The following is a 14,578-nucleotide window of genomic DNA, read 5'->3' as shown; positions in this document are numbered from 1 at the left end:
ACACATTCTCGACTAGCTTCATGTATTGCCAATATTTCAGCTTGATTTGAAGAAGTGGCAGTTAAAGTTTGTTTCATCGATCTCCAGGAGATTACAGTTTCGCCACAAGTAAATATGTAGCCAGTTTTTGACTTGGCTTTATAAGGATCAGATAAATATCCTGCATCGGCAAATCCAATTAATTCATGTCGAGAATCTTTCGAGTAAGATAACCCGAGATCAATTGTTCCTTAAAGATAGTGAAAAATATGCTTAATCTCATTCCAATGTCGTCGAGTAGGCGATGAGCCGAATCTTGCCAATAAGTTTACAGCAAATGATATATCAGGTCGGGTGCTGTTAGCAAGATACATCAATGCGCCTATAGCACTCATATATGGCACTTCTGGGCCAAGTGTTTCTTCATTTTTCTCTTTTAGTCTAAATGGATCCTTTATTGGATCGAGTGCTCTGACGATCATTGGGGTACTTAGCGGATGTGACTTATCCATCATAAATTGTTTCAGTATCCTTTTGGTATAATTTGATTGGTGGATGAAGATTCCACTTTCCAAGTGCTCAATTTGCAGACCAAGGTAATATTTAGTCTTTCCAAAATCTTTTATCTCAAACTCCTTTTCAGATATTCAACAGCCTTTTGGATTTCATCAGGAGTTCCAATTAAATTAAGATCATCAACATATACATCGATGATTACGAATCCTGACACATTTTTCTTTATGAAAACACATGGACAGATAGGGTCATTTATATAACCTTCTTTGGTTAAGCTTTCGCTGAGGCGATTGTACCACATTCGGCCCGATTGCTTGTGCCTATACAAAGACTTTTGCAATTTGATGAAATATGATTCTTTTGGCTTTGATTTGAATGATTCAAGTATATTGATCCCTTCTGGAATTTTCATATAGACGTCATTATCTAAAGAGCCATAAGATAGGCAGTAACCACATCCATTAATCGCATATGTTATTCCAGGCTCACCAGATACCTGAATGTTATTCCATCCATGACCGGCGAATATGTTTCTTCAAAATCAATACCCGATCTCTGGGAAAAACCCTGGGCTACAAGCCTTACTTTATATCTTGTGATATCATTAATTTTATTTCTTTTTCTCACAAACACCCATCTATAACCAACAGGTTTTACATTTTCAGGTGTTTGGACTATAGGGCCGAATACTTGCCGTTTTTTCAATGAGTCCAATTCAGACTTAATTGCGTTTTTCCATTTTGCCCAATCATCTCTTTGCCGACATTCATCAACTGATTTTGGTTCATAATCCTCATCATCTTTCATTATATCGAGTGCTACAGAATATGAAAATGCATTATTAATATTTGTTTTCTTTCTGTTCCAATATTTTCCACTGGTGGTATAGTTAACAGAAGTTTCAATAACTTCATTATCACTTTCATCAGAGTTTTTAGTATCAACATCTTCAAGGGTTGTACTGACCTTTTAAGGTATCTGATCATTGTTGATCTCTTCACCAGTATTTACAATTTTCTTTTTTCTTGGATTCTTATCCTTGGAACCCAACGGTCTGCCACGTTTTACGCGGGCAGTATGATTATTAGCACTCGGAATTTTCCCTTCTGGGATATTTGTTTTAGCTGTTGCATTTGCTGCTGCAATATATGATTTTGTAACTCTGGCAGCATCATTAAAAGCATCAGGCAATTGGTTTGCAATTTTCTGCAAATGCACAATTCTTTCAACTTCAAGTTCACTATGTTTCGTACGATGATCAAATTCAAGCGGTATTTTCCACGAAATTTCTTTTTTCAGTTGATTACTGTCTCCCCCTAATGTTGGAAAATTTGATTCATCAAAATGACAGTTTGCAAACCTCGCAGTAAATAAATCACCCGTTGTTGGTTCAAGATATTTTGCGATCGAGGGTGATTCATACCCGACGTATATACCCAACCTTCTTTGAAGTCCCATTTTCGTGCGTTGAGGTGGCGTAACTGGAACATAAATAGCATACCCAAATATTCGAATGTGAGATATATTTGGTACTTTTCCAGAGACCAATTGAGAAGGGAAATAACAGTGATAACTTGTCGGCCTTATTTTCACAAGGGCTGATGCATGTAATATAGCATGTCCCCAACATGATACGAGAAGTTTAGACCTCATTAACAATGGTCTAGCAATTAATTGCAATATTTTGATAAGGGATTCAGCAAGGCCATTTTGCGTATGTACATAAGGAACAGGATGTTTCACAGTAATCCCAAATTAACATGCAGTAATCATCAAATGTATGTGATGAGTATTCTCCAGCATTATCTAAACGTATTTTCTTTATCGGGTGATCTGGAAATTGTGCTCGCAATTTAATTATTTGTGCAAGTAGTCTAGCAAAAGCTAGATTGCAAGTAGATAACAAGCATACGTGTGACCATCGCGTTGACGCGTCAATTAGTACCATAAAGTACTTGAAGGGTCCACACGGTGGATCTATTGTCCACAAATATCACCCTGAATTCTTTACAGAAAAGCTGGAGATTCAAATCCAACCTTTGTTGGAGATGGCTTGATTATTAACTTCCTTTGGGATCAGGCAGCACAAGCAAATTCATTCGAACTCAAAATATTTTTCTTTTCCAATGAGTGGCCATTTGAAGTTTCAACAATTCGCCTCAGCATTACATTGCCAGGATGCCCAAGTCGATCGTGCCAATTTTTAAATTCGCTAGTAGCCGTTTGGTCTACTAGGTGATATGTTTCAATGGCACTGATTTTTTAGTAATATAAGCCGGAAGAAAATGATAGCAATTTTTCTTTCATAATTCTCTTGTCATTCACAATCTGAGTTATCAGGAGATACTCATTTTCTGCCTCATTCAATGTTTCAATGTGATACCCATTTTTCCGAATATCACTAAAGCTCAGTAATTCCTTCGAGCTTTGCTCGAGAACAAGGCATTTTTAAATGCCATTTTTGTCCCTTTTGGGAGAAATAAAGTAGCTTTTCCCGATTCTTCAATCATTTTTTATGCACCACTGATAGTAACAATAGTGGTCTTTCTCATATTCAGGTGGGAGAAATAACATTTGTTTTTCAGAATGCTGTGAGTCGTAGAACTGTCGATAAGGCACATGTTTTCATCGGCTCCAAAATATTTGACATCCATATATTTGCAAGAAGGTAAAAATAATAAAAGACATGTATTAGTAACATAATCAAAATAGACTTATATTATAGGGGGTAATACAAAAAGGGGGGCAGAAAACATCAAAATAACAAAAGAGATACAACAACATTTTATCATTTAACATCATCAACTATGTCAAGCAGATCATCGGCATCCAGGTGCGTAATATTTTCATTCATCACATCGTCAAATGTGTCATCGTGGGCAGCGTGATTAGTTTCAAGGGCAATTCTTCCCTGTCTTTCTTTTGAGGCCCGATACAGTTCAGCCAAGTGACTGGCTGTATGACAAACATGGGCCCAATGGCCTTTGATTCCACACCGGGTGCATTCCTCGTCATTGTTTCTATTTCTCCCGGTGTTGAACCTCTGTTCTGTCATTATAACACCGATTTGGCACATATCAGGGCCTGTTTTGATAATTATTATGACTGTATGCGTTTGCCCGGCCCCGTCCGCGATTCTGATTTCGATCGCGATCAATTCGCCGATTTCTGACTTGCCCACGACCACGCACCGGATTTGCCAGTTGTATTGCATTTGCCTCTAGAAATGGATTTGCACCTGTCGGCCGAGATTCATGATTTTTCAACAGCAATTCATTATTTTGTTCGGCCAGCAAAAGGCAGGTGATTAGCTCAGAATATTTTTGGAAGCCTCTTTCGCGATACTGCTGCTGCAAAACCATGTTAGATGCATGAAAAGTGGAGAAAATTTTCTCCATCATATCAGATTCAGATACATTTTCGCCACAGTGGCGCAGCTGTGATGTTATTTTGAACATTGCAGAATTATATTCTTGGACTGTTTTAAAGTCCTGAAGCCATAGGCTTTACCATTCGCTTCGTGCCCTTGGCAACAATGTCAGCCTCAAGTGATCTTTTAATCTCTCCCACAATTCAAACGGGGATTCCAGCGTGACATACTGCATTTTCAGTGCCTCATCAATGTGATGGCACAAAAAGATCATGGCCTTTGTACGATCTTGGCTCGGGGAGTTTTTATCCTGGGCAATGGTATTTTCCAAGCCCATTGAAGCTAGATGCATTTTAACATCGCGAGCCCATGCCATATAATTTTTGCCAGACACGAGAAGTGAGAGAAAATCCTGTTTGGCAAGGTTAGTCATAATAAACAGATAAAATATAAAATATTACCTTGCGAAAATAAAATATATAATCGTGATGATAACATATTGTAATACTAATATAAGATTAGCCAATAGAAATATTAATTACTTTTACCGCTAACCACTATTTTATATTATGTAATATATTATATATAATAATATATATTCGCAGCGTGTGTATCTATATACTTATATGATGATATATATAATTGTATATAGTTATATAAGGTATAAGTATTATATTAGTAATAAGTAATTATATCTATTATAATATATATATATATATGTATGATGTTGGAAGATAAATGCTAAGGAGAGAGAATGAGTAAGGGAAACATGAGAATTAATTGATAGATTCCTCATATATGTACATATATTTATAGGCGTAGGTTTGCCACAGAAATGGTACAACAGCACCCACGTATCTTTGACGTGTGTACTACATAATGTATATGTAGACACTATGTTTACAATATATATATATATTTATGTATTTATTTATCCGACTTGCAATAACATATATTTTGTTTCCAGCATAAATTAATACCAATTATATATAGAAAGGTACAAAAATAAATCTATGTAAACAAATAAAATGTGACAAATATATGATTAAATGACCTTTGTTGTGAAGTGTACACGACAATGTCGACACGGAGGATACGTGGATGCTTTTATTCACAACCAAACTTTTACCTGTACATGTATATAAATGGAATGGAATGAAAGGATCATTCATGCACAAACACAATACAATTCTCAATCTCTCTCTCTGCCTCTTCATTCATATTAATACTATCCTACTTAATAATATAATATAATATATAAAGGTACACATTATATATATATATACACTCACGCAGCACACACATATATATTTACTTATATATATTATATACAATATATAAAATAGTGGTCAGCGGTAGAGATAATTAATATTTTTATTGGCTAATCCTATAATAATATTACAACACGTTATCAGCACGATTATATATTTTAATTTCAGCAAGGTAATATTTCATATTTTATCTGTTTATTATGACTAACCTTGCCAAACAGGAATTTCTTCCTCTCCTTGTTTCTGGCCAAAATTATATGACATGGGCTCGCGATGTTAAAATGCATCTGGTATCAATGGGCTTGGAAAATACCATTGCCCGGGATAAAAACTCCCCGAGCCAAGATCGTGCAAAGGCCATGATCTTTCGTGAAAATGCAATATGTCACGCTGGAATCCCCACTCGAATTGTGGGAGAGATTGAAAGAAAGATATGATCATTTGAGGCTGACATTATTGCCAAGGGCACGAAGCGAATGGCAAAGCCTACGGCTTCAGGACTTTAAAACAGGCCAAGAATATAATTCTGCTATGTTTAAAATAACATCACAGCTGCGCCACTGTGGCGAAAATGTATCTAAATCTGATATGATGGAGAAAACTTTCTCCACTTTTCATGCCTCTAACATGGTTTTGCAGCAGCAGTATCGTGAAAGAAGCTTCCAGAAATATTCTGAGCTGATCACCCGTCTTTTGCTGGCCAAACAAAATAATGAATTGCTGTTAAAAAATCACGAATCTCGGCCGACAGGTACAAATCCATCTCCAGAGGCAAATGCAATACATCCGGCAAATCCGGTGCGTGGTCGTGAGCAAGTCAGAAATCAGCGAATTGATCGCGATCGAAATCAGAATCGCGGACGAGGCCGGACAAACGCAATACAATTCTCAATCTCTCTAACTGCCTCTTCATTTATATCAATACTATCCTACTTAATAATATAATATAATATATAAAGGTACACATTATATATATATACACTCACGCAACACACACATATATATTTACTTATATAAATTATATACAATATATAAAATAGTGGTCAGCGGTAGAGATAATTAATATTTTTATTGGCTAATCCTATAATAATATTACAACACGTTATCAGCACGATATTTGCCAAATCGGCGTTACAATGACAGAAGGCCGTACAGACCTTAACAGAGGATCAACACCGGGAGAAACATAAACAATGACAAGGAATGCACCCGGTGTGGAATCACAGGCTGCACCCGGTGTGGAATCAAAGGCCATCGGGCCCATGTTTGTCGCACAGCCAGTCACTTGGCTGAACTGTATCGGGCCTCAAAAGAAAAACAGGGAAGAATTGCCCCCGAAACAAATCACGCTGCCCACGATGACACATTTGACAATGTGATGAATGAAAATATCACGCACCTGGATGTTGATGATCTGCTTGACATAGCTGATGATGTTAAATGATATAATGATGTTGTATCTCTTTTGTTATTTTGATGTTTTCTGCCCCATTTTTGTATTACCCCCTATAATATAAGTCTATTTTGATTATGTTACTAATACATGTCTTTCATTATTTTTACCTTTTGCAAAGATATGGATGCCAAATATTTTGAAGTCGATGACAACATCTGCCTTATCGACAGTGCTACGACTCACAGCATTCTGAAAAAAAAAAGTTATTTCTCCCATCTTAATATGGGAAAGACCACAATTGTTACTATAAGTGGTGCATCGAAAATGATTGAAGGCTCAGGAAAAGCTATTGTATATCTCCCAAAAGGGAAAAAAATGGCAATTGAAAATGCCTTGTTCTTGATCAAAGCTCGAAGGAATTTACTGAGCTTCAGTGATATTCGGAAAAATGGGTATCACATTGAAACATTGAATGAGGCAGAAAATGAATATCTCTTGATAACTCAGGTTGTGAATGGCAAAAGAATTGTGAAAGAAAAATTGCCATCATTTTCTTCCGGCTTATATTATTCAAAAATCAGTGTCATTGAAACATATCACCTAGTAGACCAAATGGCTACTAGCGAATTTAAAACTTGGCACGATCGACTTGGGCATCCTGGCAATGTAATGCTGGGGCGAATTGTTGAAAATTCAAATGGCCACTCATTGAAAAAGAAAAATATTTTGAGTCCAAATGAATTTGCTTGTGCTGCATATTCCCAAGGGAAGTTAATAATCAGGCCATCTCCAACAAAGGTTGGATTTGAATCCCCAGCTTTTCTGGAAAGAATTCAGGGTGATATTTGTGGACCAATAGATCCACCATGTGGACCCTTCAAGTACTTTATGGTACTAATTGATGCGTCAACGCGATGGTCACACGTATGTCTGTTATCTACTCGCAATCTAGCTTTTGCTAGACTACTTGCACAAATAATTAAGTTGCGAGCACAATTTCCAGATCACCCGATAAAGAAAATACGTCTAGATAATGCTGGAGAGTATTCATCACATACATTTGATGATTACTGCATGTCAATTGGGATTACTGTGGAACATTCTGTTCCCCATGTACATATGCAAAATGGCCTGGCTGAATCCCCTATCAAAAGATTGCAATTAATTGCTAGACCATTATTGATGAGGTCTAAACTTCCTGTATCATGTTGGGGACATGCTATATTGCATGCAGCAGCCCTCGTGAAAATAAGGCCGACCAGTTATCTCTGTTATTCCCCCACTCAATTGGTTTCTTGAAAAATACCAAATATATCTCACATGCGAATATTTGGGTGTGCTGTTTATGTTCCAATTGCGCCACCTCAAAGCACGAAAATGGGACCTCAAAGAAGATTGGGTATATATGTCGGGTATGAATCACCCTCGATCGCAAAATATCTTGAACCAACAACGGGTGATTTATTTACTGCAAGGTTTGCAGACTGTCATTTTGATGAATCTCATTTCCCGACATTAGTGGGAGCAATAATCAACTGAAAAAAGAAATTTCGTGGAAAACACCACTTGAATTTGATCCTCGTACGAAACATAGTAAACTTGAAGTTCAAAGAATTGTGCATTTACAGAAAATTGCAAACCAATTGCCTGATGCTTTTAATGATGTTGCCAGAGTTACGAAATCATACATTGCAGTAGCAAATGAACCAGCTAAAATAAATATCCCAGAAGAGAAGGTGCAGAGTGCTAATGAGCATACTGCCCGCGTAAAACGTGGCAGACCGTTGGGTTCCAAATACAAGAATCCACGAAAGAAGAAAATTGTAAATACTGGTGAAGAGATAAAAAATGATCAGATACCTGAAAAGTTCAGTACAACCCCTGAAGAGGTTGATACTAAAAATTCTGATGAAAGTGATGATGAAGTTATTGAAACTTCCGTTAACTATACCAACAGTGGAAAATATTGCAACAGAAAAAAATCAAATATTGATAATGCATTTGCATATTCTGTAGCACTCGATATAATGAAAGATGACGAGGATTATGAACCAAAATCAGTTGATGAATGTCGGCAACGTGATGAATGGACAAAGTGGAAAGACGCAATTAAGTCTGAACTGAACTCATTGAAAAAATGGCAAGTCTTCGGCTCTATAGTCCAAACACCGGAAAATGTGAAACCTGTTGGTTACAAATGAATGTTTGTGAGAAAAAGAAATGAAAATAATGATATCACAAGATATAAAGCAAGGCTTGTAGCCCAGGGTTTTTCCCAGAGACCGGGTATTGATTTTGAAGAAACATATTCGCGGGTCATGGATGGGATAACATTTAGGTATCTGGTGAGCCTAGCAGTACACAGTAATCTTGATATGCGATTAATGGATGTGGTTACTTCCTATCTTTATGGCTCTTTAGACAATGACGTCTATATGAAAATCCCAGAAGGGATCAACATACCTGAATCATTTAAATCAAAGCCAAAAGAATCGTATTCCATCAAATTGCAAAAATCTTTGTATGGGCTCAAGCAATCAGGCCGAATGTTGTACAATCGTCTCAGCGAAAGCTTAACCAAAGAAGGTTATATAAATGACCCTATCTGTCCATGTGTTTTTATAAAGAAAAATGGGTCTGAATTTGTAATCATCGTTGTATATGTCGATGATCTCAATTTGATTGGAACTCCTGATGAAATCCAGAAAGCTGTTTAATATCTAAAAAAGGAGTTTGAGATCAAAGATTTTGGAAAAACTAAGTTTTGCCTTGGTCTGCAATTTGAGCATTTGGAAAGTGGAATCTTTATCCACCAATAAAATTATACCAAAAGGGTACTAAAACAGTTCCTGATGGATAAATCACATCCGCTAAGTACCCCAATGATCGTCAGAGCACTCGATCCAGCAAAGGATCCATTTAGACCAAAAGAGAAAAATGAAGAAACACTTGGCCCAGAAGTGCCATATATGAGTGCCATAGGCGCATTGATGCATCTTGCTAAGAGCACCCGACCTGATATATCATTTGCTGTAAATTTATTGGCAAGATTCAGTTCATCGCCTACTCGACGACACTGGAACGGGATTAAGCACATTTTTTGCTATCTCCAAGGAACAATTGATCTCGGGTTATCTTACTCGAAAGATTCTCGACATGAATTAATTGGATTTGCCGATGCAGGATATTTATCGGATCCTCATAAAGCCAAGTCACAAACTGGCTATATATTTACTTGTGGCGAAACAGTGATCTCTTGGAGATCAATGAAACAAACTTTAACTGCCACCTCTTCAAATCATGGTGAAATATTGGCAATACATGAAGCTAGTCGAGAATGTGTTAGGTTGAGGTCAATGACTCAACATATTCTGAAAAATTGCGGGTTAATACCTGACGATAAAATTCCCCCAACTACCTTGTATGAAGATAATACAACTTGTATAGCGCAATTAAAAGGGGGTTACATTAAAGGAGATAGAACGAAACATATTTCACCAAAATTCTTTTTTACTCATGATCTACAACAAAATGGTGAAATCAATGTGCAACAAATTCGATCAGATAATAATTTGGCGGATATATTAACCAAGGCATTGCCGATGGCAACATTTGAAAAACTGGTGAAGAAGATTGGGATGCGCCGGTTAAGGGATCTCAAATAATGCTCAAATCAGGGGGAGCGAATCGATACACGAATGTTGTACTCTTTTTCCTTCACTAGGATTTTTTGTCCCACAGGTTTTTTCCTAGTAAGGTTTTAACGAGGCACATTCTTCGTACAAAAGCATCCAAGGGGGAGTGTTGTGAAGTGTACACGACGATGTCGACACGGAGGATACGTGGATGCTTTTATTCACAACCAAACTTTTACCTGTACATGTATATAAATGGAATAGAATGAAAGGATCATTCATGCACAAACACAATTAAATTCTCAATCTCTCTCTCTCTGCCTCTTCATTCATATTAATACTATCCTATTTAATAATATATTATAATATATAAAGGTACACATTACATATATATATACACTAACGCAGCACACACATATATATATATTTACTTATATATATTATATACAATATATAAAATAGTGGTCAGCGGTAGAGATAATTAATATTTTTATTGGCTAATCCTATAATAATATTACAACAACCTTTTATTTCTTTTACTTGAATTTTGATTTCAGATTTATCGTTTGTTTGTTTGTTTTCATTTTTGTTCTTTAATTTTTGTGTGACATATCTGGTCAAGAAAGCATCGGCATGGCGCGGTCACAAATATACTTATCATATCGATTTGATCATCTCTTTGAATTTTCAATGCAATTCACATGTTTTTAATATAAATATTTTATTTATTTTAAAATATCGAATCAAATTATTATTTAAATAAAAATTTAATTACAAATAAAACAAATCCACTATTAATATGGCCATAAGTAGAAGTCTCAAAAAATAAAAATAAGTAGAAGTCTCAAAGAAAAATTTAGAAAAAGGAAGAAAATAAAATAAACCGACATACTTCTATAAGTAACGTACAAGTAACAAATGTATCTATAAAGAAAAAAAAGTAATGGATTCGAAAAAGCAATAGGAGAATATTTGCATTATAGAAGTCTTTAATCAGCAAGTCCAACAATAATAGTTGAAAATATAGGTTGCTGTTATGTAATATAAATATAATAATAATAATGATAATAATAATGCAATATCTAATATATATATATATAGATAAATGTATTTATTTGTGTGTAAACTTGTGTGTATTTATATCTTATAGAGGGAAAAGTGAGAGAGAAATGATAAATTTGTGTGTTTGAATTTTAAGAGACAGAGAATAGATAGATTAGACTCGCTAGGAATGGAATTCGTATACATATGATACAATGACTAAGTCTATCTTGGGAGCCCAAATTTGGCCTTGAAGGTGTAAATATGGTTTCCGGAGCAAAAAATGGTCGCTTGAAAAAAGTAAACTAAAATGTCAACGCCAACAATGGGTCAACGCAAGCAGAAATCTGTATGGTCAACAAAAAAAATCCATAAGCGAATGATGCATCCATCAGCGTAGAAAGGCAAGCGAGCATTTACTTGGAGTGAGCGACATTAATCGAGCGGCGATTGCACTAATTTCCAGCGACAACATTTACCCACAGTCGCCACACTAACTCTGCAGCACGGAAAAAAAACGATCATTTATGGCAAGCGAACTCATTTACTCCAATCACCCAATATTAAATTTGTTTGCTTCTCCTACAACTGCTTTACTTACTGAACAACATTCTCTCAGCTGCTCCGTTAAATTTCTACACTATACATAGCCAATTTTTTTATTGTTTTTATGTATTTTAATTCTAGAACCTTCTAGAAGATAGGTAGTTGTTAATAAGTTAAAAATAGTTAATGTAGAGATAGTTATTTATTGGTTGTTGTAATCTCTAAGCTTTTAGAAATTATCTTTTCCTATAAATAACCCCCTCTAATTGTATATAATATACATAACCACACATACAATCCATCATTCCGTACACCCAAAACACTCAATCTTTTTCATTTCTGCTCCTCCGCCATATTTTTATCTAGTATAATAATATGAGTTTTTCAATTTTGTACCATGATCAAGCTAATTTTCTTCCTTTTTTCTTTTATTTTCTCTATATACTTTAGAATTTAAATTCATATCATACTTCTCCATCTCACCATCACCCAAAGATTTCCATGTTCATACTTGAGTTGTTTAAACTAGATTTCGACAAGATTGTGGAAGGACAATAGAAGAGTTAACTATCTATGTCTATGATCGCGTCGTATTCATTAACAGAGATTAGGTGGTTTGCAGCAGCTAAGTACGCGGGAGCTTTGTCGACCTGTTTAGTTGTGAGCCGAATTTAACCCTGATTAAAGACAGGTATTAAAGGGGTAGAACAATTAGTGAAACAGTTCGAAGAATAATTAATTGGACATAGGTGTTTGCCTATCGAATAACAGAAATATCCGGTGACATCGGTTTTTCTTTCAAATAATATACTTCGCTAGGTGTCGCTGAAGTCTCGTTGTAAATCCCCTAAGGTTAAGTACCAACTAAGTCAAGAGTCGGACTTAAGCAAAGAATTATGATCACGCTCATTTCTCCAAATTGTCCCGCAATTATATATATTTTATCATTTTCTAATTCTGAATTTTATTTTAATTTGAACATCTAATAAATTGATAGCTAGAAATTGCATGCGTTTTATGTTCATATTATATGCGATATTTGAGTGATTTTGATTGGATTCTACCTAATTTATATGAGAATTGTTTATCTGCTGTGTGCAGAGGGCAAATATCAAATTTTGCATAATTGGCAGAAAAAAAAAGAAAGAAAAATTCAGATTTGCACCACCTAGTTAGTCATGGCTATGACTAACTATACCATCCTGATATATGAATTTAATTAAAGGCCCAAAAGCTCATCTACAAAATAATTAGGGCAAAAATTAAATAAAAAAGGAGGATCACACGCAGACACGGGGGGAGAACGGCTAGAGCAAATACAAACAGGAGCAGGAGACTGACAAACTCCTAGATCACGCAGGAGAAAATTGACAGAGAAGATTTCCCCCTTTCACTAAGACTTTATCTTTCTCTTTTGTTCTTTGTTATTTGATTATGGAGTAGATACTTTTCTGGTTTGAGGGGTGATAATGTTTTGGTTCTTTTGTTTTGGAGATTCTTGATTTTTTTTATAAAAGTTCTTTTTGATTATCAATATTTGTCTAAATATGATAATAACGATTGTGATTGTTAGATTGATTGAATATTTTGGTACCGATATTTAAATTAGTCTGATAATCTAAAGTCAATTCAGGTAGGATATCCGTAGTTGTATTCGCACTTGAATAGGTGACAACCGGGTTGAATAGTTCCTTCCCGGGGGTTAGACAATCAAATCTAATTGCTCCTCTTAGGTAGTAATTGTTTTGAATTGAGTTTTTCTAGATTATAATGCGGTTAGGCAATATTCTTATAGGCGCACCTAGGTTTATTTGCTTAATTAGTGGGTAGTTAACGGTCGTACCTTAATTTAACCTACACTGTAAGGAAAAATTGGTTGTCAGAGCTTGTTGATAACTATAACCAATTTATTGATGCTTTAATAAGAATTAACTTTATTGAATTAATGATAAAACACAAGTGACATAACTGCATCATCCTTTGAGCCAGACATCCCCTGATTGTCAGTTTCCCTTAATTTAATTGCTTTGTTATTTTATTTTCATTAGATAATAAAAGAAAATTCTCCCTTTATTTACTGCATTAGAACACGAAAGAGTGAATCACAAAATCCCTGTGGAGACGATCCCATCCCCTATATTACATTAAATTGTGATAACGGATTAAGTGAAATATTTGATTGACCGCACGACAGGTCAATTTTTGGCGCCGTTGCCAGGGATTGACGCTTTGTTTTACTCTTTTGTGTTATTTTAATTTATTCTTTTGTTTATGCCCCATTCTTCTCGTACAGGTAAACTGATATTTAATTTTGAGATCGAGAAGGTTGAGCGAAAGCTGCGAAAGGAAGCCAAGCAATGAAAAGCTGCTCAGGTTGCGAAGCTGGAAGAATCCTTAAACCACCTTAAAATCTCTGGCTCTAGCGACTCTGAAAGTGATCAAGAGATTTTCATGGTTGAGGATACCTGCACTTTAAGGGAGTTGGCTGCTTCCAAGTTGACATCAGCCTTTATGTATTAACTTTCCAACTCTGAATAACACTATTGCTTTTGAACTGAAATATGGCTTAATTCATTTACTGCCTTCTTTTCATGGACTTGTAGGCGAAGAACCTCACAAACACTTGCAAGAGTTCGACGTGGTGTGCTCCAGCATGAAACCACCAGGTGTTACTGACGAACAGATCAAACTCAGAGCCTTCCCATTCTCGATCAAAGATGCTGCAAAGGATTGGCTCTAACACCTCCCACCTAGAAGCATCGACACATGGAACGACATGAAACGGAAATTTTTGAAGAAGTACCGTCCAGCTTCCAGAGCTGCG

The sequence above is a fragment of the Andrographis paniculata genome, unplaced genomic scaffold (assembly GCF_009805555.1).
Source record: "Andrographis paniculata isolate CXL003 unplaced genomic scaffold, ASM980555v1 Contig38END, whole genome shotgun sequence".
Classification (NCBI taxonomy): Eukaryota; Viridiplantae; Streptophyta; class Magnoliopsida; order Lamiales; family Acanthaceae; genus Andrographis; species Andrographis paniculata.
Note: the sequence above shows the minus strand (reverse complement) of the source record.